Source organism: Zerene cesonia, chromosome 7 (assembly GCF_012273895.1).
Source record: "Zerene cesonia ecotype Mississippi chromosome 7, Zerene_cesonia_1.1, whole genome shotgun sequence".
Classification (NCBI taxonomy): Eukaryota; Metazoa; Arthropoda; class Insecta; order Lepidoptera; family Pieridae; genus Zerene; species Zerene cesonia.
The window spans coordinates 8,062,128-8,088,593 of NC_052108.1; the positions used below are offsets into that span (position 1 = coordinate 8,062,128).

The 26,466-nt window shown below is 34.1% G+C and overlaps 1 long non-coding RNA gene across 1 annotated transcript in view; it reads right to left on the bottom strand.

Annotated features, from left to right (window-relative positions):
- Nucleotides 1-26,466, bottom strand: part of LOC119828281 — a 119,620-nt gene that overhangs the window by 42,394 nt on the left and 50,760 nt on the right. The window contains exon 3 of the long non-coding RNA XR_005287761.1: nucleotides 18,894-18,930. This is a non-coding gene — a long non-coding RNA (uncharacterized LOC119828281). The remainder of the gene's footprint in view (nucleotides 1-18,893; nucleotides 18,931-26,466) is intronic.

Here is a 26,466-nt window from a genome sequence, read left to right on the forward strand (position 1 = left end):
GATGTAGGATTACTGTAGAATTCGCTATTTATCGATTGTTTTAGGGTAATGATTTCGCAATGTGAGGGTAGTTGTCAAACGTCTATTCGTATTGGCTTTCTGTATCCCAATGTTATAATTCTACGCTGTTTGAGAATTCGAGGCGTTCCGATACTTAATATCTCTCAAATTTTGTACATGGCACATCAGAAAATTTTGAATTTGATGAAATGGTGATATTTATATCAATTAGCCATTATTGCGTCAAAACTCTATGCGTATTAATATTATTATTATTTTTCGTGGCATAAGCTACTGACGTGTAAAGGTCCACTATTTTCATACTACGTGGTAACCCTAGCGGGAGAGCTATTCTAGACTCCGATACGGTTCGAAGGGAATTAATGGCCTGTGCTCATATTCAGGCCTTTGACTTTGTCTAAAATTGTACTTATTAACGTTAACTCCATCTGATTTACTGACAATCTATGGAAACACGCACCATATACAGCTCGTTGAATTAATTCAATTTTAACTAGAAACGATATAAGAAGGCTCCAAGTAATTAAACATCACCACGGCTCAGAACGGTGAAGGAAAACATCGTGAGGAAACCGACATGCCAAAGAATCAAAAGTTCGACATGTGACATCTGCCAACCCGCACTCAGCAGGGTAATGGATTATGGCCTGAACCCTCATAGCAGCCCTGCGTCCTTGCAGTGGTGTACATGCATGGGTTGATGATGATGATCTGATGTAAATATTAAGTTGGACAAGACATATTTCATCATACTAACATTTTTAAAATCTTTTGGTGAAAGAATTTACGAATTTAGCCCTAGTCTTAGTAAGTTTTCGTGAAAACATGACAAAAATACAAATTAACAAATATTTCCTCTTATATAACTTTAGTTTAAATAATCGCCCTCAGTATCAAGTCAGTATGTATGTTTACTTTATTGTAAAACTATGTAACACATCTTAACATGAAGCTTTTTTATATATATAACTAGCTTTTGCCCGCGGCTTCACACGCGTTAAATTAGAAGTAGTTTAATAAATGTTATTATACATATAAACATTACTTTTGAATCACTCTAACTATTTATTACAACAAACCCTATCAAAATGTTGCGTAGTTTTAAAAATTAAGCATCCTACATAGGAACAGACGGAGAAAGCGAGTTTGTTTTATACCACACAAAACAATGATCTGTCCGTTAGCCACGTAAACAAACACAGAACGAAACAACACCGCGTATCGCATCGGCCCATTCTCCCTCGCCGTGGAATGTCCACAAGAAACCAATAAGCATAACAAACAACTCCAATTAGAGCAAGCAGCTGACCCTCGCGAATGGTCCAGTAGACGCCCAGTATGGGATGCGTGGCGCCTTGCGTGCTAACGGAGCCAGCGTTGCAATGTATGCAGCACGTGTCTCTGCTCGGTAGATATTTAATGAGAATCATTAGTAGAGTAGAAGCTGGGGCGAACTGCTAGTTATTCATAAATTTGATACAATGTTACATAAGCTATAGTAATAGACACAGATATGACATATAAATAAGTATTCCTTTTAAATCTCTCCTCGTATTGCAAGCGCAATTTCACCATACGTTATTTCAATTTAAATTAAAAAACAAACATTTCCAAATTGACTATATACTGGGTAAAGCAACGGAAACAACAAACTCCAACTCAAACTCAAACATTCATTTATTCAATCAGACTTCTTAAAGAAACACTTTTGAATCGTCATCAACAGATTTAACATTTACCAGCGCTTCAGAAAGCATTCTCAACAGTGAAGAGCCGGCAAGAAACTCTGTAGTATGAAACACGCAAACCGCCGAATCTCGTACTTTAAATCACATTAAAATATGCTTCGTCACCAAATGTACAACGGCCGTGTAAACATTTAAACACAGCCAGTTAACTAATCGCCGGCCAGTGACTGATAGCGAGCCGGCGGGGCGGCTTATCGTTCAATCACTGCCCGCTAAAGTTTAATCTGCGATACAAAAATACCATTTCGAATTACCCGCCAGCAACACATAATTAACTTTATTAAGTATAATGAAATCGAAAGATTGCTTGTACAGTCAGCAACGAACGCTCGATGGGTATTGAAAAGAAATTATTCTATATTTTTTGTGTATTTATGTTTTCATATTAGGAAACGGAATAAGTTTATATAACTAATACTCAAAGATTTTGAAAAAAAGACGATGACCATTTCTGTAAAAAATCATTATGACGATTGAAAAACGCTTCCATAAGTCTTGACGAATGATTAAATACTTGAGAGATTGCTTAGTGAGTAATTGTTAACTCAAAAGTTTGAGTTAGAGTTTAACCCCACCCAACCCCTCCCACCCCGAACATCAAACCCGCTTCGCTAATGTCAATACGATGTGTGCCAGCTCGTGTCATTCAACTTCCAGCAGCAACAATTGTCTCGGTTACGCAAGAGGAAACACGAATTTAACCCGGGAACGCTCCCCGATATAGACTTGCCGGGACAAAGAGTCGGGCAATGGACGCCGCTCGCCCACTGACCGCCTGTCACACCGTACGCACCACATCTCATATCCCTACTGATATTTATAAATGCGAAAGTAACTCTGTCTGTTAGTAACGTTACACCTAAACCGCCGAAGCAAAGTTTGAGACCTGAGAAATGACATAGGATAAGTTTTATCGAGTTGTCCTTTAATTATGCGAGAGATGCCGCACATCTAATACATATTACTTTCGAGACCTATATTCAGTTATAAGGTACACATTTATATACAAATATAACAGTCCATATATAATATTACACTGGTTTGCGACACAAATTGATTTAAATAACATGTTAAAACTCACGTTTTAACCGGGAACAGTAATGATAAGAATTAAAAAATAAAAAAAATAACTTTTAGATACGCAATGTCTAACTGAATCAATCAATACTAAATTCTGAAAGAATATAAAAATAATTAATAATTCTTATTGTTTTGTATACGGCAACTGTTATTGTCTTAAAATGATATTGTTCCAACGAACCCCTTCGTAATCACCGCCATGTAATTGCGCCAAATTATCGAAAAAAAAACTACAACACAATGTAAAACGCGGCAAGAAATCTGTTAACTTTCTTACTGACTTTTCAATAGAATAGCAACTTAATTACAATTATTAGCTGCTACCGGAGCGTATAAACAAAATGATTTATAGTTAAAATTATAGAAAAATACAAAAAGTTTTGTTAATTAAACAGCATACTAATCTATGAGGTAATCTGTTGAGAAATGGAAATAAGAAATCTTTGCGCTATTCAACCTTTATAAAGTTTTACATATAAAAAGCTGTTGAGTGTTATTCAGTTCAGAGCATTCACAGCGCCAAGTTTGTCTTAACTTAACTAGCTGTTACCAGCAGCGTCGCCCGGTTGCCAAAGAAATTTTCTGGGTAGAAACTTTTATCTCCTTGCGGGTAGAATTAATAAAATATTTTTTTTAAGCAGATAGGTATCTACATCATGGTGCTATCTGAATACCAAATTTCAGCCCGATTGGTGCAGTAGTTTGGACGGCACGATGATAGATCAGTCAGTCAGTCACCATAGCGATTTATATACATTAAGATTATAGCTATCTGAAGACAATATTTAGTCTATATACCTGACCATATTTCAAAAAAAAAGCATTGTGCTCATACAACTAAACAAACAAAACACGCACTCTCACCTTTACCATGCTAATATAAGTCACAGATTAAGAACACTGCTACAATGGTAAAGAAGACTAATTTCAGATTTTACTAACAAAAATAACCATCGGTCAAAACACAAACCAACATAACACCACCTTACACGGCACAGCCGACCACGCTAACATTAAAACCATAACACACATATTTTCAGTTATACCTAACACAGACTTAAGTTTCTACGAATACAATTGTATCATTTAAACACACAATTTCATAAAGATTCACTATTGTTCTCATTACCCTCCGGTGTAACCCATGGCCGGGTTAAACGCCCAGATATTTCTGTAGCACATCCAACGCGAATGCCGCAATATGACGCGACACTCGCCCGAAAACTGGGAAACGTTACGTCAGAGTACGGGGCCTTAATGAAGATCTCGCGTCCGAAGAGCTTCGCCCGCGGCGTCGTTGCTTATAGTCACACCATTAATCAACATTCATACTAAACCAAAATAGATAAGAATACAGCTGTCTCCTGTTCTCTTTATCTTATACAGTTTTAACGAAAAAGCCGTTTTGGTAAAGTTATTGCGTCTTTCAACTTTCAAACAGCTGTAACGCTTGTTAGGTTTATGAATAAATCAAGCAGCTATTAAAAGACACAACTCTATATCATAAATTAATATCATTATTTTAGTAAATTAATTAAAAAATATATTTACAGTTTACAGAAACATCTATTAACTATTCTAAATATAAAGTATGACTTGCTTCTCAATATTACTCAAAACAAAGAAAAAAAACCCTCACACTTGTACCTTAAATCATTACTGTGGTTTAAATTTGTGAAATAATCAGCACCCTTTAACACGCAAATATATCCGAAAAACCACATATAAAAAAACACATCCCAATTTCACATTAAAGCGTACAAACACTTTCATAACATCTGAAGTTTTAAATGAATTAAGAAAAAATTAAACCTCTAAAATGCAGATTCATCGACAACAATAACAGTACAAAGTATAAATTATAACTTCGAAAATCCTAAGTCGTCAATGCAGTATCTACATATACTCACAATAGCCACGCTAATCTAACAGTGTGGTCATAATGGACAATTTAGCTTAGTTAGCCGCCTCAATCTACCCTTTCGTTACATAACATCGCATACTGTTATTCATAACAACATACATTGGTACCGACTGAAGAAAAATAAATTAAGGATCGTACACAACAATCAACCTATCACTGACACTTCTTTTGCAATCATCTTTCTTCTTTGACAGTCATCTTCTAGGAACCCTACCAGCAGCAAACAACAATGGAATATGCACACAACCCAAATTCTTAACCGAAATAGCATACATCTCGGGCCTAGACTACCCAATCTCACATTTCAATACGAATAGGTCTTGATGTGAAGGCCGGTCGTTTGCCGTCTGCGCGTTCGTCTCGGCGGGGTCAAGGTGACATCGGCCTGCCTCTGACAGGGAATAAAATCCCAGCCACCTTGATATAGAGCACTGGAGGTGCTGTGTTATAAATATTTCAATACAGACCAAACAGAGAAAAAGCAACAAATTGGACTGAAACGATGAAATTCAATAACAAATGTACATATAACCAAAGTAGGTAGCAGACACAAGCAAGATAATATCAATAAAATTAAATAAACCCTGCACAAAGATTTTTTCATCATAAACACCATAGCGCATGTTTCATTTCAAAACAAAATATCCGAAACAATTAATGTGTAGATAACAAAACTTCCTAGTAACTAACTGCACAATCAAAGTAAGTACTTCACAACATCCAGACAACCTCCCAGATATCTGACCTCTCGCTAGCCCGTCCAGTTACATAAATCCAGCGTTCGAAATACGAATTGAGTTAATCAAAGGAGGTACCGCGGCGCCTTTCATCCGAACTGCTAGAGGTCAACACAATGACGCCCAGGTTTCAATGAATCCTGAACCTTTGTACGACTCATTTGTTAGGACGTGCTTTATGTTAATTCAGCCTAAAAGGTGAATTATTATTTGAAATGTGCTTTTTAAACCAGTTGAAAAACATTTTTTTATTGTTATCAAGTTGTAGAGGTTATCATAGTAATAACTACTCCCTGAAAGATAATTTAGATAGATTATATTTTGTAAAAACCATCAAGTTTTAACCAAAAGCTTCAATGCATAATATATCTTATTAAAATCGGAACAACAATACAACTACCAATAGCCAAACATATATACATTACATTTATAAACTCATTCAAACAAATTGGTGTCAAATCAATTCTCCAGTCAAAACAAAAACAAAAAAATAAACACAATCCAGTTATCTTCACAATTCATTTCGTGTCACGAATAAAACTCATAAATCTGTCACCACGACTCGAACGAATTATTTCCGAACTCTCTTCACAGATGTAGAAGATCCATCAAAATAATTATCAGAAACTTATCTATAATAAGCCGTTATATTTGACGCACCCAGTCGCGTGACGTTATACATCTTTGAACTTATCTAGGGGGCACTTTAAAGAAAAATAGTTACTTAATTGAGACTCACCAACGCTGTAGAACAATTTATTACTTAATTAAAATGTCCGATACTTAATTAAATAATTTTAACACGCTCGTGATTCACAATTAATATCAAAAGAAGGAAATAATAAGAAGGAGATAGGTTTTTATTTGGTCTTAAACAACCACAACAAAATACTAACCATTTCAAAAACTTTATAAATACATGTTAACTGTAAGCCTTCAAGTTTTCCTTCCAAGAAATAATTAAGGGACTAACCGCTAAAATCGACACCATGTAGAATCCCCGGAGGCTATTTGTCTCGTTTTGAGTTAAATGGCTTTCTCGTGTTGTGTAACAGTTATATTAAGTGTGTGCAGTTAAAAATAAACACATTTAAGATTAAACTCTTATAAAAAGATGCAGCGAACTGCTCATTCATACAAAAGAATTGTTTTCAAGCAAATAGCACATATTCTATACATTCAAATGACGTTAATATACCTTATACATACAAAGTTACTCTATCTTCTATCTTATTCATGTCTATATGTTAGTTAACATCCATAATTACAACTACAGTTAACCGAACATCGAGCCATTACGTATACAGCGCCGCGATCAATGATAAAAAAAAAAATTGTCCTCAAAAACGCGCCGTCTCCAGCCTGTGCGTTAACGTTTTTTTATCTCCAATAATTATCTCACACTCGAAGACTCGGCAATTTCAAAATCCCTCGTTGCCTCGCGTTAATGAAGACAATTGACTTGAACAAATGATGCCGAGTGCACAGGTTGTATGAAATCGTTCAATCTCCACTCTGACAATTATTTCATCGTCAATAACGTATCTCGCTTAATGCGTTGTTGCTTCGTTAAGTCCAAATTGTGTAGAAGATGTGTGGAATTTATGAAATTAGGACTTTAATTAATGAAACCTTCAAGATAGTACTTGATTATTCAAATAAAGGTTCATTCCTTAAAACATAAATTCAAGTTAAACAAGTCGCCGAAAAGAAAATAATTAAGTAGCTAATGCACTATCAACTTTTAAAAACTTCACTTGAAAATAATGCAGTTAGGTCAGTCACCTGCGTAATTAAAAAAAAATCCATCCCAAACTTTGATGTGAATGATAAATTACCTTTTTATGTCGACATTTTATAACATCATTATATCATACATAAAAATCAACGCCAGGAACGCGATGTAAACACAAACACGGTTCGCGCCAAACTCGCGGAGTGCAACAAAAAGTGACTGCAAAAAGGTTCATTCCGAGGCGCCAAAAAGCCGCCGCCATTCTTAGAATACGAGTGAATGAAAAAAGCCATAAACCCAAGAACCCGCCAAACGGTTTCACGAGCCGATGCACCGATATTGTTGGAGAATTTAACAATTTGATAACATTTTTTTTTTCCCAGCTCTCCGACGAGACTTATCTGATTCGTGTGTATATGATCGATGCTGATTTGCTTTTAGCGATAATATAAGGTTATCAGGTTTTTGTTATGGGACTGTGTAAACCTTTTTTAAAAGCTAGAAGTTTCGCTTCGATAGCATTTTGTTTATTTTGATTTAGAGACGATGGATGATCAGTTTATTTCATGTGTATGTAAGCTCATCAAGTTTCTCCAATGAGCGTAAGAAAACCTTATTTAGTCGAAGGTAATTGCGATCGCACAAACAAGAATAGTTAAGAAGTAACAGGTGCAAGTCTCAATAAAATACTCGCTCAGGCCTTAGGCCAGTACCTTCTTATACACCAAAGTTTTTTATTCTCTATACAATTTAACACACTCCAAGAGAAACCAATATGACGACTAGACAAGGTTATCAAAAAGATTCCACTTAGGTGTATTGTGATTTATTCGACCACTAACTTTCTACCAACATTTCCATAGTAACACGTAAATACCAAACCAGCGCAGCCAACAAAACGGTTCGCTTTGTCGGCATCTGTCATTGTCCTACAATAACAAAAATTATTCATCACAACAAAAACGAATCCTCTTACCGGGAACGAGCCTCCAACTACCCTCAAAAGCTGGAGAACAATACCACCTATTGTACGTACGGAACCTTTAGAAAACTAAGCCTGAATGGGTGGCTATCTTATCTATTCTTAAACCGTGGACAATTGTTTAGATGCCATTGTAAAACAAACAGCCGAAGCGTCATTTATGACACTTCCTTTGCACGCAGCTGGTGCTAAAGGTGCAAATAGCCCGAAGAGCAAAGGTCGCATTGTTCCATATCTCCATATAATTACCATCACCTGTCTCGGCCGGCCAACAAATCATTTTGTAAGTGGCAGTATTCCTTAATTGAAGGTTCGGCTCAACGCAAAAAATATCCCTGTTTACATTCTTATCTCGGAAGGGACCAAGATTTATCGATTCATTGCACATTCGAGTATTTATACGTTAAAATTTTAAATTCAATTAGGATCTGGTTATTAAACGTTAATTGGCCCCCGATAATTTGCCAAAATAAAGGAGTCTCTTGATTTATGGGTGTTTGATAAAAATCATTTTAGAGGGACCATAAACTTTATATAAAATGTAAGGAATTCCCATTATACTTATTCTTATCATCGGAATATCAATTATGTGAGACCTTCATTAATTTAATTATGTATTGCAGAGCATATACTTATTTCATTATTGTTTTTAATCAACCCAGAAGGCATCATTCAGTGAAAATAATATTATGTATACAAATACATAATATTATTCTATTTCGCGGCACGCAAACCCAGAGTAAGGTGCAAGTAATATATGTACTTTTAGGTATAGGTACATGATATTATTTTTACGTACCTTTCTACTGAATGCAACGTCTTACTTAAAGTTTGTTCTCATATTGAAAGTATTGTAAGTATATTATATTAACCAGTATTAATTGCATGAACATAACATGCGGTCTAAGACACCACCAAGCTTTGGAAAATTAAATCTTAGTTCGCCTTTGTGTTTTAGACCCTCATCATAAGGAAATTTGTGACAAGTTCTATTAGAATTGATTATACCGTTCAAAGTATAAGACTGGTGAGGAGTGAAACGTATCCCAATCAACTGTTTTGATGTAAAAAGAGAGCATCGAAGAATTATTTCTTCAAAAGTAGTTTTAAAATTCTGAGTAAATACGTAAGAAATATTTTAGAACGATGACTACGTGGTAAAGGATAAATTAAATTGTTTTCCGAATAAGAGCAATCTGAGATTGCAAGAGTTACTTTGCAAGCTGTCGATCAATTCGGCGACGTTTGAATGCTCGGTTCAAACATAGGACATGAACTGAAGGAAAAGCCAACTATTTCAATTGTAAAGATCCACCCATACAATCTCATACAGACAGACTATTATCGAAGGAATTAACGTGTAGACGTTAACAATACGAGAGCGCCCGCCAGCAGTTCATTAAACGCGCCTCGAGCGTAATTATATCGCGGACACGGTCTGGCTCACCGCCAAAACTACAACTTTTGCTATTATGGAAACAAGACTTATTTATTAATTATTGCATAAATGGGCATGTGCCGCGGAAACGTAGCGGCGCGTACGTTTCACCGCGTCACCTCAATTTTTTACACTCTTATGGGAATTGCGAAATTATTTCGGGGCACTTTTTTTGTGAACGTGGACCAAAATAGTTGACAGGTTTCTGTATTATGTTCTTTAATACGTGCTTTGAGTAACTTTCATATCACAATGCTATATATTTTTAGCGTATAAACGACATATTATAGAGATATTATTTTCGTATCAGTCAATTATAATTTAAAAAAAAGTCAGTTTTAATTTCGTTTTTTCTTCCTTAAATTCTTCACCGTATTATTAGTTAGCTTTAATAAGTAAATTACTGCAATGTAGTCTTATTATTAAGCTATAACAGTTTTTACAAACAATAAAAAATTTACACAGATCGTTTAACCTCGTCAATATGTTAACAATCTCAAGGGAGGGCGACATAAATTTATCAATGTAAACCAAAAAAATCCATCCTCATAAATTAAGTCCAAGGAACCCCCGTTTCATCAGCGTCTTCGGACGCCTGACCGACAGGTGATCGCGACCCCGCCGTAAATCGTGGCCGTACTATAATGAGTTAAACATTTTGTTAATCTACAGCCTTATGTCTTTTTAATACCCGCCCATTTTAACTTTTTGTGGCCTTTCCATCGCTTCCTGGTTTAATGAGATCTAGTCGATTGTAGAACACATCACGCGACGAAGCAGGTGCCCCGACAATCATTAGTTTTGACCTTCATTACGAATTATTATAATATTATTATAGTGTATGGGATTGATGGGTGTTATGACTTGTGATGGATCTATATGTATAACGCTAAAGTGAGGGTGTAAGACTCGGAAACTTTGCACTTAGTAAATGGGGTCGGTTGACGTTGATGGGTTCTATATTATTTCGCATCTTTGTTTAAACATAACAAGTTTGCTCGGTACAGCACCCAGCAATACGTGGCACACAAAAGCTTGATTCTATAGGTACAGTCTAGCATGTATTGCAATCGATATATCAGCATTCACTAAACATCAGCATATTGTACTTATATTTTTTTCTAAAATAAATTAAAATATATAAAAAAGGATTATGTGTAGAAAAAAATCTATTAAGCAACAGTTTCTCTACTGCTGTAGTTTTCTAATCTCACAATGCACATCGAATAACAAAAGACAAGATAATACGGAAACAAATTTAAAATAACAACAAAAAATTGAAATTCATAATTACACAAACTTGAAACGAGACAAACGCTAATTTCATAACAATAATTATCATTAAATAACCCGCCATTATGCCAGTGGATTACGATCAGATTGACAAAGTACGAGGCTCATTATCGAAAAGAAAACAATCTACGTTCCCTTCTCCGTAATCAATTTCGAAATAAAATTACTCTTTGCAATCGGAACTACTACTTAAAACGTCGGGTTACCTAAATATTACCAGTGGGCACGTGCGCTTATAGATTAAATCATAACGATGGAAACAGCACCTAAATGCATTGTGTTAGAGTTCTATTACGCTTGTTGTGTATAAATAGAAGACCTGTCATGAAGCTTCCGAACTTAACCGACCATTTCGTCTTTATAGTCCTTATTGTTATTGCGATAGGGTGGAAAATTGATTTATATTAAAAATAAAACCCTGTTCATAACGTCCACCCAGCAATTTCGTATAATTCGTTGCTTGTTAAATTTATTTTTGAATGACGCCTTTTAATTATACACAATTTCGGTAATTTCGATTGTAAACGAGTGTTAAGTTTCAATTACACTTCCTTTGTGTGTTTTTTTTATTAGATTTGACTATTCGTAAAAGTTTTACACTTTATTATTTTTTCAAATATTGAAAAATAAGTATATAATGAACGTCTTAAAGCAATAATGTAAGTCATGTTCAAATATGGTCCAAAAAAAATACCTATCTATTCTACGTCATACGTATAAAGTACACATTTTATAATACATTAATTTCAGTGTGTATTGTACGCAATTGATTTATTTCTATTATGAATTTACAGCATAAAACCTTACACATAAGTTGAGACCCCTCCCCCGTTTTTGGGTGGGACACTATGCATCCACCCAAGTACTTAGACTCAGTTAACAGCTCACCACTCTTCAGCAGCCACCTCTGCCGAATTAACATCCAGCATTTGCATATTTGCTTCATTCTTTCAAATTGAGCTTTGTTTTTGCGAAAACTTGGAATTTTTTTTTCAACAAACCTCGTGAAGAATGAACAATTAAGTCTTAATCTGATTTTCATCAAAATTATGCATCCATGCAAACGTCACAAACACTGTCTGATATTTCGTCTACGAGTCAGAACCGCTCGATGGTTTTGGATGAATTTGAGTATAAATATAATTAGTTAGAAACTTAGAGAGGGATATATTCTACTTCATTGCAAAAATGGCTAGTAGGATGAGAACTTGTTTATGTTACAGTAGATTATATAATCTGAGACTATTATACACTTGGTGGAAGTGGTCAAGCGTTTTCCTTTTGCATTTAAAAAAAACTTCCTAGGATTACGTACACACATACACACACACGAGCACACTCACACACACACACACACACACACACACACACACACACACACACACATACAAGTTAGAAAGTTTACATCTTTATAATAGTTATCTAGAGTCCTAATCGCAATACCTAATAGAAAAGCTAAATTTGTTAGGATGGATATATGTTTGTTACTATTTTATGCAAAAACTGTTAAACGGAATTGGATGAAATTCTACAATAATATAGGCATCAGCAAAATGTATAAGCTATAGAAATACATGCTTTTGCCCGTCGGACCTTCACAATAATACAATACAATATACCTAAAAAAAAGTCGCGACATGTTTCATACATAACCAACGACACCACGGCCATGCGTTCATACAAAACATTCACATATCTAAAGTTATAACATTAACGAGCACCATATATCACGCGGGCTGATATGACGCAGCTATGACGGGCACCGTTTGAAGTCTATTCTTGTCAAACGTTTTTCCCTAGTTGGTTGTTTCTATGAAACTCTATACGTGAATGCGGATCTCATATATGGGTTCCGTAGACCAACGTGTAAGACGATACGCTAGGGTTTACTTCATAGACGGAATGGAGTATATCGTTTGGTTTTGAACGCTTTCTATTAGAATGCAATGTATAGAATAATAACAATGCAAAATGCTACTTGGTAAACCATAATTAATAAACAGAGGCAGTTTAAAAAGCTATGAAACGGACTTTGTTGATGGAACAACTAAACTGTCTCGTTTGCTCTTGTACAGATTGTAAAGAGTACGTAAGGAAATTATTTTATTTAATTTTCCATTATAACATTAGTAGGGATATATACATTGATGCACGTATATTCTTTTTTATATAAATAATTAATACTTCCACACATTACATAGATTTTAGTGTTTCCGTCACGTCGCTCTAGTTAAAATATAAATATAATATTACCTCACTTTAATAAACGCACGTTTTTATTGACATCCTAATTATATACAATATTGTGTAATTCTTTTAACCCGTCAAATTATATTTATGTAACTATGTACTAACTACAAGAAGCATTTTATGTATTTATGATGCTTCAAAAATGCTGAATAAAAACAGATTGAAATAAAAACAACTTATTGTTGGTTTGATGGCTAGCAAAATCGAAAAACGTATTTAATTTAAATAAAATCTTCGGTATTTGGAGTTTTCGAATAAAAATTAAAATGAAGTAGCTAATAATAAAACCGCTCGATTATCCGCCATTTCTTTTCAAATAATACATTCGAACGCAGTCTGACAGGATGTCTACAGTCTACACACAATAAAAATATACTCATTAATTATTCATATAATGTTTTAAATGAATATTCTAGAAGGATATAGTCAAATGTGTATTTAAGTGCTACTAATATACGAGATAAACGATCAGCTGAGTACACTAGTCTCGGAATTGCATTGGGTACGGTCAGACGAAGCTTTGTAGCATTCAATTAAAATATTATTATCATATAATATCTAGTATCTTAGTGTGTTGTTTATTGAAATTGATTTTCAAATATATTTTTTTAAACAACGAAATGAAACCACCGTGAAATTATCACAAACAGACAAAATTCAAAAGGACCTAGGAACATAAACAGTTTTGAATTAGGCCTTAAATTAGGATCATCAAAATCGTTTCATCGAGTAAAAAGTTAGGAGTAAATATCAAACAAAACAATACAATAGATTTGATGATCTTCTTCCCTTTTTTAAGTCGGTTAAAAAACTACAGTGTCAAATTTTTCAATACCAATATTTTACCAAATTACCATAACCCAAAATCAACAGGCAAAGTTAAAGTAAATTACAAATCTATGAATAGCACAACAAAATGCAATGAGATCATAACATTTTCCATGGACAACCTGATCTAATCAAACATATCGATACCTACGTTAATTTAATAAACGCTATGTAAGTCGAATAGGTATCTAATCTATTTTAGCTCACTTACTAGTTATAAACATTCTCAGTAGGTGCATACGTCACCTTTCCCTTTAATTACAGTGACTGTTGAGATAATTAAAACGTGTAAAACCGTACACAATCTATTAATAAACATCTAATCTAACACGTGACAACCATTTCACGTCATTCACAACTAACTACAATCACAATAAACAAACAACAAATCTGGGTAAATCTGTTTGTTTCATTGTATACTACAAAACAATTGTAGGTACATGAAATAATCCTTTACTACAAAAAAAAGGTCACCAAAGTCGCTGGGAGGAGAAAACACACCAGATTCTAAAATGGGACTAAATGACAGCAGTTTCCTATGAAACATAAATAGAATGACACCAATCGGTTAAAAACCCACAGAGTTATCGAGTAACAAAATAAAGTAATAAAAAAAAAACAGTCGAATTGCGAACCTTTGTTTTCGGGATCGTCGGTCAACAAAATAAACACAGTGATCTCGACGACCAGGCTTTATGCGTGCGAAATGTAATTTTTAACGAACCAGAGAAAAAAAAGCACAGTACCTACACATTAGTTATTACCAACATTCTTTGCCCACCGCGTAGCTCCGAATTAAATTCTCGGTAAATCTAAAATATTTGTGATAAAGATAAATAGATCCTACGCAGCTGTCTGCAGTCCGTACACACGGAGCCAACGTCAGTACAGAGTCATTTCGACAACAATAGCGGGCAAGAATGTTACGACTGTTTTACTGTACACAGCTCGGGTAAAAGAGCATACATTACAAGCATACGATAACTCTAAATAGAATTACTACATGTTAGAGTGACGCATCATTGCAAATATAATATAAATATGTACAACTGCCGCGGTAAAAGTGGCAAAATATTTTTTATAATCGGTCGAGTACTTTTAGAAGAGGCCCGTTTCATTTTCCTCAACCGTCCCAGTCCATTCCTTCTTTCCAACCGTCAATCCTTTTCTTTTTTCCCTTACCCTTTAAAAGCGGACAGCGCATCTGCAGAGGCACTACCTCTGCGAATGTTCATGGGCGGTGGTGACCGTTTACTATCAGGCGAACCAACAATCAACAACTGTGACATAAAAAAGTGAAACGTTACAAAAACCCATCCCTTTTCATATGTTTTCGATTTAAACCTAATACGACATTGACCTACGTTTATATCATTATATTATCAACTAATCACACGCACCGGCTCAGCCTAGGTTGGTCCGCGAGAAAAGTGAAAGAAATTTACCCACCGCAAGTGCCTCAGGATAAATGAAATATTTGGGCATGTTAAAAAACCAAAAATGTCTTTATTATAAATATGTATATAATTATAGAGTCTTAAATTCTTATACCAAAAATAAAACACACAAAATATCCTTATTATAAAATGCTAATATATTTAATGAAATTAAATTTTAAAATATATTACTAATTTATTTATTCAATGCAGATTGCTCAGAGTTACACAATATTAATAACACAAATAAGACGAATTCCAATATAAATGAAATTTTAAGTATGATATGTGATAAAAACGTTTATAAAATAAATAATTTATAATAAAAAAAAACTATTACGTAATTCTTGGAAATAAGAAGCTTTTGATTCAAAAATCATTATTTAAATTATTTGTTCGTCAACTAAGATATTAAATGGATAAATAATATCTAGCACTTAATTATTCTAATTTTAAAATCCGTTGACAAGTCTCATGCGATGTTATAAAATTTTGAGAAATGATCAAACAATAATAAAACTGAAACATCGAAAAGATGATTTCATACAAATTGCTTATATGTATGGCTTAAACCTTCATAAACTAATCATACTTTCGAATTTTAAGCACAAATTCATCTTTTCGCGCTCTATTAAACTAGTTTACTTTCGAACAGTAAATTAATAAATACTTATAAACTTTAAACATTTAACATATCTATCAATCAGATATTAACCATGCTCAAGAATCGTAACCAGTTTCAGCATAGTTTTTATAAAGGTAATTAAAAATATGCGTAGTAATACTTCAATATAATCAAGTAAATCTGAATAACCATAAAATTCTCTTGCTACTATTTCACATCGGTCTTCTGAGTGAGTGTGGTACCTTCCCCGGTGCGAGCTGGCCCAATGCGTGCCGAAGCGTACCCAGCTCCACAAACACAATATATTTCCATCATCTTATTTAAATAAGTACAGATAGTATTTTCTTGTGTTTGATTTCACGCGAGTGTTATAAATTTAGAAATTAAAAAATTTTTAATTGATTTTAAACGCGATTTATTCATTATATTATTAACTCGACGTTTCGAACACTTTACAGCGAGCGTGGTCACGGGGAGACGTTTTTAATTACTATACGTACAGATGTATAGATATCTAGATCAACACATATAAATATACCCACGATAAACTGCATATTCGAGATTCCAACGCACTTTATTACGGTTGTTATTATTTACAGCGCTACAGACAAGTTATGTTTCCTCGCAATTATTGTTTATTAATAATGGAGGTTTCTCTCGTCATTGCAGAGACAGGTACAGTCGTAACATAAAGTGTGCAATGAGTTAATCTTCGTTATAACTTAAGCCCGGCCGTGAGGGGGAAATTTAATTTATCGCCGAGCGTACTGGCGCATTGTTTCGCTGTGGAATTTAACACTAGCCGGTGTCCGCGGGTTAGCTCGTTTATGTATGTACGTATAACGCAAGACACATGTTCATTTCAATCTGTTAATTTTTGAGTGGAATTTTGTAATATACACGCGATTTATACCACTGCCAAGGTATGATAGATATAAGAGAGTATGTTAGGTATATGACCACACTAGCAGTTGTTTGTTGGACACGTCGGGTTAAATAATAAAACAAATGAGTGTTTTACTAATTGTCATCTAACACTGTTTCTTTCTAACTTCATAGAACCTAGGTATCAATTCCCAAAAACACTATGTTGACATAGTAAACATCTTATACATACATATATATGTAGTTGAAGATTTCAGAACGAACACTATTTTTTAAGATTTATTTGTCAACCTTTGGCGCTTGTATGCTTTCTCTTCTAATTAGGTCTTACATCATAATGTCAAAAAATACTAGCAGTTCGTCCCGAGTTCACCCGTGATGTATTGCCTATGTCACATAGTGGGTGAGGAATAAGTTAATCTTATTGTGTCGTTTCATTTTATTTGTTTGGATGGAATAAATAAAATAAATATGTTAGAATCATTTTTACAATTACTTACTGTTTTAAGTATTTAAATCAATGTCGTATTAATTCATCATAAAGATGTAGCTTTTAATCGTTAAGATTTCTGAATTCGGCCCAAAAGCTTTTGTGTGAATTCCTTACAAACATGCATACTAAACTCAAACGTTTTTCTCCCTAAAATATTACTTATGATTATTACGGGACATCACACATAGCAGTTACATACAGTTTTGTGTTCATAATAACGTTTACACAATACTACAATACGTAGCTCTAATAAAGTCATATCGGCTCGACCACGTGACCCCACGCCATCCATCACGCAGAACAATACCGGGCGAGGGCTCAAATTTGCACCCACGCTGATTTATCGTACGATAATATCGCAGATTGCGAACGCGATAAAAAAAAGCACCCAATGCAACGCCGTGACGTCATACTGTTTCAGGGTGTTGGAACTAAAATGGCTGTTTTTGAAACACACAAGTCGTGAATAATTGTGTTGCTTGTCGAGATTGACATGAGTAAATCTTTTTTTTACGATACTAATAATGATATATGTCGTGGTAAACTTGTAAGCATGCGGGACAAATCTTTGAGGATTTTTAGTATGCTTCATTTATGTTAATTATACAGTATTTTAAATATTAAAAAAAGTGATTCTTTTTTACGAACTAGCAGGGCTAACATATTCATTTCAATGTCCCGCCGAAACTTTATAAATTCCTACTGTTACTGATGAGTGTCTTGTCCTTTATATATTCTGTTTTCATTAACGTACATATATATTTATGTGGGTGAGGAAAAGGAGACGTGCCTTCGGCTCCCACTCACCGAACGAAACACAGTCGCATGTCAGTATTTTACGACGATCTTCTGTGGGTATAGTCTGGATTAGCACATTAACTAACTTTTTTCCCGGATACATCTGGAGTGACGCCGCGAGTTACAGCTAGTATGTATATAATCCCTGCTTCTCGACTAATATGATAAATGCGCATGTTACAATTTTTTTATCTGTCTGTCTGTCTATTCGTGAGTCTTTGTCTTCTTCAACCACTCAACCGAAAATCCTGAGACTGTTTATACTTTCATTTGACTGCGCGGACGAAGCCGCGAACGGAGAGCTAGTATGACATAGATGTTTAAAGCGTAGATAGAAATACATGTAAACATTTATTTCATTTTGTAAACAAACTGCTTGTGAGTTTTAAATATGCGCTGAGAATATCCAAAACGATCAACGACGCAAATAAGTAGCGACGGGCCGTATTAAATAACGTGTTTTCCAATAATATCTCACCTAACACTTTCTCGAACAATGTTAATATAGCAACAGGAGCCGAACATCGGCCGTTGACACACCAGCCAGCTACATAGCTACCTACAACCCCGGTCGCGTAGCAACGCGAAAAAAAAAATTATCAAACTATTTCAGTACTCACGATATCATTCGGCTATCGGCTGATGAACCCGTTCAATCTGAAATGAGAACATGGAATTTTACAAATCAATTAACGATTATTGAATCGCATTGGTATATATATAAGTATAATATATATGTTTATTACAGTTATATAAGGTGATGGTATATTGCTTAGATCGTATTCAACTACTGGTGTACATCATTATTTGTATGGTCTCGTATATACGCCCATATATGCCTCTTTATATGCCTTGCGGTGTTACCCGCGGTGGATAAAGCATTTTCCCGTATAAAAATTAATCCGTGTTGGAGTAAATTTGATATATAAATATGGTAAAATATACAAAGCGATAGCATGTACATTTATAAAGATTATTTATGAAATTCATTCGACTGCTGTGGAAGGCTTCAAAATAATAAATAGTACAAAATTTTTGAGCATTCCTAAAGAACCACACCTTCTGCTTAAAAAATAATAGTTCAAATCATATTTCTATTGTAAGTAAAAATAATAATCTAAGTTTATGTACATATAGACGATTTATTTTGACTAATTTTATTAACATGTGATAACTTATTAATACCGCTTTATCAGAGCATAGCGACCATTACTATTATATACAAATTATAGATAATGTATTTAATAATATCCATTTAGATTAGACATACCTATTAGTCTGGAATGTTTATCTACAGAATAAACATTAATATACATGTATGTATTAAAAACGCATACGAAAAACTAAAACACAAAATATATTCTGCACTCTGCATACCCCAACAAATATATGTAAATAGGTACATAATGTATTCAAATGGCCCGCGTTTTTGCCCGATCCGTAAGTAGCTATTACGATATCAAAATATCGTGTAACCATTAGCAAAACAAAAAGTTATCTGGACAAAAATCTCGGTGCATCGACCTGTTAGAAATCGTACAAAGATTGCGTGCCGGTAACTATGTACCTGTATATTGGTATGTTTCTATTTGATACGCAAGTTCGACTATAGATACCTACATTATTCATTTTCGTTCACCTTTCGCCCTTTACTGCGTCATCCTCAGAACAATATGATATACTATGAATTGGATAATTACTAACACAAACTGAAACTATTGTAATTATTTGCCTCGCCCGCGTGGTCAAAGTAAATTCCCATGAGAATAAGATGATTCGCCGCGTTCGAAAATGTCACGTGTTAGTCGCATCACTCTCGAGCTAGAAAAATTATACTATAACATCGATTCCATTGCGACGTGAAAAAAGAGGGAAACAAAGGGACAAACAATATTTTATTTGTTTATAATGTAAATAATAATTTAAAGTATTACCAGTGATTGAAATAAATTCGTTATAAGTACACATTAAGTAACCAACAGGGACATATAACAAAAATCATTGCCTGCCCAAATAAAACAACATTTATCAATATGTTGAGTAATTTGGTCAGAATCTCAGCTCAATGAATAACAATTTATTAATTGAATGAAACGCCTAAACGACGTCACAGTGAACTTTTTATGTTCAAATATCCATTATTATATTACTATTTAATTAAGTCTAGTGGAATCTGTCCTATTCCCTACATTGTCTACATTCAAGTATACATGAAATGGCGCAATACAAGCGAAATTAAGTAGACTCTCCGGGGAACTAAAATACACGACAATCGTGTTTTATCGTATAACTGATGGAAATAGGTTATTTGACTGGCTAGTGGATTACATTTTCTGGTCCGAACAATTATTATATATCGTCATGAAATTATGAATTGTAAAACGATTGCTTATAGGGTAAAATCAACATACATATCACTTGTCAAGGAAAAAAATAACAAACTGACATAAACTTTGCCAATCAAATAAAGATAAATAATTAAGCAATTTTTTTACCATTATAAATAATCCCATTTGAAAAATATGTTATAATCCTTTATTAAGTTCTTGTTTAATTAAATATATCGTTGTAATGAAGTCAACTTGTAAAGCTGTTGGATCACCAATAAATAAATGAATAAATTAATCATAAAAAAACGACGAAAGAGGAAAAGATTTTAAAAACATTTATATTTTAAAACAACATTCAGCATACAATAACTTTACCCTACCTACTACTTAAACGCAAAGCAGAACAATACACGAATGGCTTCCTAAACTAACGATAACATACAAATTATACGGCCTACAAAATAAATCCGTTGCAGGGGAATGGATTATGCTGCAATGCAGTTTGCAGTGCGGCGCGCCGGGAAGCTAAGGACCCCTCCACCTTCGCTCGCATTTACTCGCTTCACTTTTAGCGTTTGTGTACATCGTTGTCTGGCTGTGTTTTATGAATGGAGAATTATTGTATAGATCTATTAATTTCACAAATTAATAGATCTATACATAAAAAATATATATATAATACATAAAAAATGCAAATAAAGAAATAAACAATATAGTTATATTATATATAATGGGGCGGCCTTATCACATTAGAGTGATCTCTTATTACAAAAAAAAATTACTTTTTATTACAGATTAATTATGTAAAAAAATTAAGTAAGTTAGAAAACGCAACATTTATTCTAAAACAGTAATAAACGATAATGTAATTTACTAGCTGTCCGACCCGGCTTCGCCTGTGGTATAGCTCTCATGACGTCTTTTTAATAAACGTGCCATTCATTCATTCAAGATATTTCGCTCATGCTTAATACCTAGTAGAGCTTTAGGCTCAGGCTTTAATATCAGAAATATTACTTGAGTGGATATAAAATACATCTGCCCCCTGGCCCACACAGAGCTACGGGAAATCACCGTGTTTCGCACTTATAAGCCGTTCTATATAAGCCAGTTAAAAGTATTACGATTAATTTCTATATGACCTAAAAACTTGTGTTATTTTTCATTGACTAAAACAAACGCTTACACAGATAAGCCGCCTACACACGAACTAGACCATTTGTTTCCCGAAAATAATTATAACACTCCATTTATTTTGAGTGTAAATTATTGGCGGCTAATCTTTCATAAGTAAAAGGACAAGCACAATTTTGATGCAGTATCATGATAAGGCACAAAGTAGAAAATTGTTGTTGAGCTATTTTCAAACATTCTTCCGAACGGTCCTTTATCATAGAAATTGGGAATGCTGATAATAAAACACAAATTTTAGACAAGACTTAATTATAACTATTTTTCCAACTTCAAAGTGTCAGAACTAGCTGAAATTTAAATGCAACACGGGAGGCGCTAGCTTTTAAATAAAAAAGAGTCATCAAAATTGGTTCACCCAGACAAAAATTCAAAATAACAAACCAAAAAAAAAATGTAATCGAATTGATAACTTCCTCCTTTTTTGAAGTCAGTTGAAGACTACCTTACCATTCGTTATATGCGTGTACCATTATGTACTCAACAAACGCATAAAGAGTATTCTCTGAAAATTTTAGCAAATTAGTCTCACGACACTCCCCCATTGCTACCAGTGAACATTGCAATTTCAAAAAATTCCCCGAACTCGTATCGCGCATACAAATTAAATTCGACAATTTACGAAAAAAATTGCTGCGTAATTTCATATCCCTCGCCACGCTAATTTCGGTCACGGAGCGTGCCAACTCTATCTAGAATTTCTAAGAATTCGGTTCAATGTTCTTAACTTTCGCCCTTTGTACAGAGCCGGATTTCCGTAAAATAGATACGACTCGGCACAGTTCTAGAATCATATAATACTATACAAAAAACACGCAGTTCAATTCCAAGTACCCATAATATTTTTTATGTATAACAACATACATTGCAATAATTTCACCGCGTCCCTTGATTAAAACGAAATGTGTATCACCAATTTAAAATTAATAAACTCAATCAGGCCCATCCAATTTAGATGGGAAATTATTATTTTACAAAGGAGGAAGGGAGGGGGCGGGTTACGGGATATTCTTTTGGGAAATGGACGTTTTCGAAGATTTGTCTGTGTATTGATAATTGCATATGAAAGCCCGTCAGTTGTGAAGCAAAAACGATAAAAATAGTTATTATACCATTTGGTTACAAATTCCGAACGACGAATGACGCCTGACGGGCGTGGGTCTAATATAAATCAGTCAATTTGTAAAATACTATTAAATAAATTCACTTTTAGGTCGTTAAATTAACTTTAAGACATTTAACGCCTAGGCTACATAGAACTCCAATCCATCCCTGCCCTCAGATCTGTCTACCTCACCTGCGTGATGTCTCATTTCATTTTCTATTTCACTAACTTTAAATTAAAGTACGTCTCTTGGCGCCGACAGGTTCAGAATTACTAGAAGGACTTTTATTCAAAACTACATTAAGCATTACCTCCTCAGACTTCGAATATATTAAAGTAGGCAAAGCTGCGATGTTAAGATGCTGGTCGAGTTTTAGCATTATAAAGGTGAAGCTCTTTCATTCTCTATTACATCCATAATAATCACCGTGTCTAAAGTTTTGTGGATGTTCATATTTTGTGATATATCATAAAAATGTTATGGAATTCTGTTATCAAAATATCCCGTAAAGCATTTTGAAAATTTCGCTTCAAAACTGACTTGATATATCCGACAACTACACTTAACAACAGGCGAGATCGGTGAAATACCTGAAAATTCTACATAAAATAAATAGACCATTTTGATCATGACGTTTCAAATACTTTGCAATGAAACCAACGCCCTTAAATAACCTTTATCAAATTAACAATCATGATAATTATGAGTCAATAAAGAAACTTGTATAGAAAAAACCAATATAACACGAACCTTATCACAATTAAATAAAAAAAAAATCTAAACAAAACAGGTCAATAAAAAAAAAAAAATAAACGTGCGTACTTCACTTAGGTCAATGGTATACAAGAGACGGCCACTAAAACTGAATTTACATCAAGTATCAAGCATGACGTTCACTTTACGTAAAGTATATTCTTTCAGATTTTCTGTAAACAACAGAAATAAAAAGATCAGATCATCTGATCGATATTCTAATAAACTAAAAATAATATACAGTTTCATTCTTTATTTGTTTCTTTTTCTATTATGTATGGACGTTACCCCTGAGTGATATAGTCTATTTGTAGGTACGACGAGCGAAGTCGGGGCGGACTATTAGTTCATTAATAATGTCTCGGCCGCTTATAAGTTTTTAATTCAAAAAAATTGATATTGATAAAGTATCCAAATTGTTATGCCGAAATATAACCAAATCGAGTGTCAAAGGTGTTTATTGTGTTGTTGTTTATCTTCGTAGTCCTTGTATTAACTGGTACTGTATTTTAAACAGTTTTAAAGTCAATATTTATTTTCATAAAACTTTATAATATTGTATTTAAGAATATCAATTCAACTTAAACATTCAAACGCTTTACAACCTCACAAACGCCTCAGTTGCTGGTCCAACCAACCACAAACAAAACTATGACCAACTAAGTCAACCTTTTACCCACCTGCAAAAATAAAAATTTTCAAATTGCTCACAAAAATTCCTTGCATTTAAAAAGGCGGCATTATCAACATCACGATTACCGTAAACCTTCCATTTTATATCGCGCAAGACACGAGGGAATTAGACACATAGAGGTTTGTTTACCTCTGCCAAAGGCGAATGGAAGTCACATTGCGTGACCCCCGCCCGCCACAGAGCACGAAAGGTGGATATTAATTATTCTGATTCACTTGTTTCGGTCCATCTGTCATCTTTGATCTATGGCGCGGTGGAAAGTTTCGCTATCGCGAGTGCCCGCAATAAATTCTAAGATTGTTTTCTCTATTTTTTTTCTAAGAGATATACGATATGTGTATTGCTAGACGATACCTATCTGGATCGATTTATCTACGTCTAACGCGTCTGAATACTTCAATAATATCGAATATGTTAGGAAAAAACTGACATGACTATCAGATAAAAACAAAACTAAACGTAACACAACACAACGTGGTTCAACAAATTTACTAATATGACATTATTTTAATAGCAAAAACGATACATTAAAAAAAAAACATTTTTGATACGTAGTGACACAAATAAGTATACAAAAAAAAAAAACAAAAATCCAATACAGAAGGGAAAAGCAGAAGACTTCAAATATTCAATTGCCTACACTGTTATACAGAGATATATTTCACCATATGAAATAGACACACACAACAGTAACACGTCAGTATTTCACATTACGCCATTCACGACTCCAATTAAAGCATAAATGTTCCAAGCCTCACCTCAGCATTTCTTGTCCATATAAACAGATCTATTCACTGGAGATTTGTCCTAGAGCATACACCCCAGACGTATTCTGTTAGGATTAAGCTTAGCCCGTCTGGAATGCCTAAATGTTCCAGACAGGCTAGGGTCTAGGGATAATAAGGGTCTACTTTTTATTTCAGACATGTAAATAGAGGTTAAACTGAACGAAGGTTATTCGTAGTTATATGTTTAAGATTTAGAGATACGTGTGCACACTCGTATGCTTTTTATATAAATTGAACTCGGCAAACATTAAAACATATTTACACATTCAAGAATCGATTATTAAGATTATTTATTTTAAACCTTTTTAAAGTCTCGCTTAAACAAGAGCAACGGCAACAGATATCGTATTTGTGATTTTTATTTTAATTATGTCTGTCTATAGGCAGTAGTCTTTTCAAATATGTACCTGTACATCATATAAAGAAACAAGCAAATATCGTTAAAATCACGACAACAACACGAAATAAAACCAAGTTTATACAAACCATTATAAAAGTGACAACATTATCTCTATCTCGAATAACAGAGAAGACATAAAATAACTAATTTACACAACGACAATGCCATCCATAAAAATCTCATAATGAACACCAGAAACTTCTTAAATAAAGCCCTTAATAGCGGCGCTTTTTATTAAACCATATAAACGCCCTTTAGGACATTTATCAAGACAATTTTTCCCCAACTTCACGCTACGAGTTCGGGTGTGGGAACTTCCCCTTCGGAAACTTACGCCAATCTGTTCGCTTCCATTAAAAAGTTGTATCTTGCCAAGCGGTAAAGAAAAATACGAGCAACTTGGCCGACTCAAGTTCCACCACGCTTTTATCGGATGCAGCAGATGCGATGGGTACGGCGCCTGCTGATAGCTCGATTGAAGTGTTGAATAAACTAGATTGGTAACTACAATCCACAGGTCTTTTATGCTTAATTACTGAAGCTTAATATTCAATATTTGTGGTATTTAACACTTTTCCTTGCTTATATTTTCATCTATTTTTATTTTACTATGTATATCATAATTCCCAATGTCTTAAGCATCGCTAAATCAGTAAATTAATGTTTGACTAAATTCTACGATAAACAACTGCGCGGTTATAATCAACACTTGCATTATATAAGCATCATTCTAGAACTTTACATAAAGGTCCTCGTAACTAATCTCCATTAACGATGTACCCCAATCCTATTTACCATGACACGCGCTCCACATAGCGAAATAAATATTCGAACTAGGCATTCCTTAATATTATAAGCTACTAGTATGTGATTAATAACACCCAGTCGAATGTTCAATTAAAGCATCCCAACGCTCCTTCAACCGGCGCCA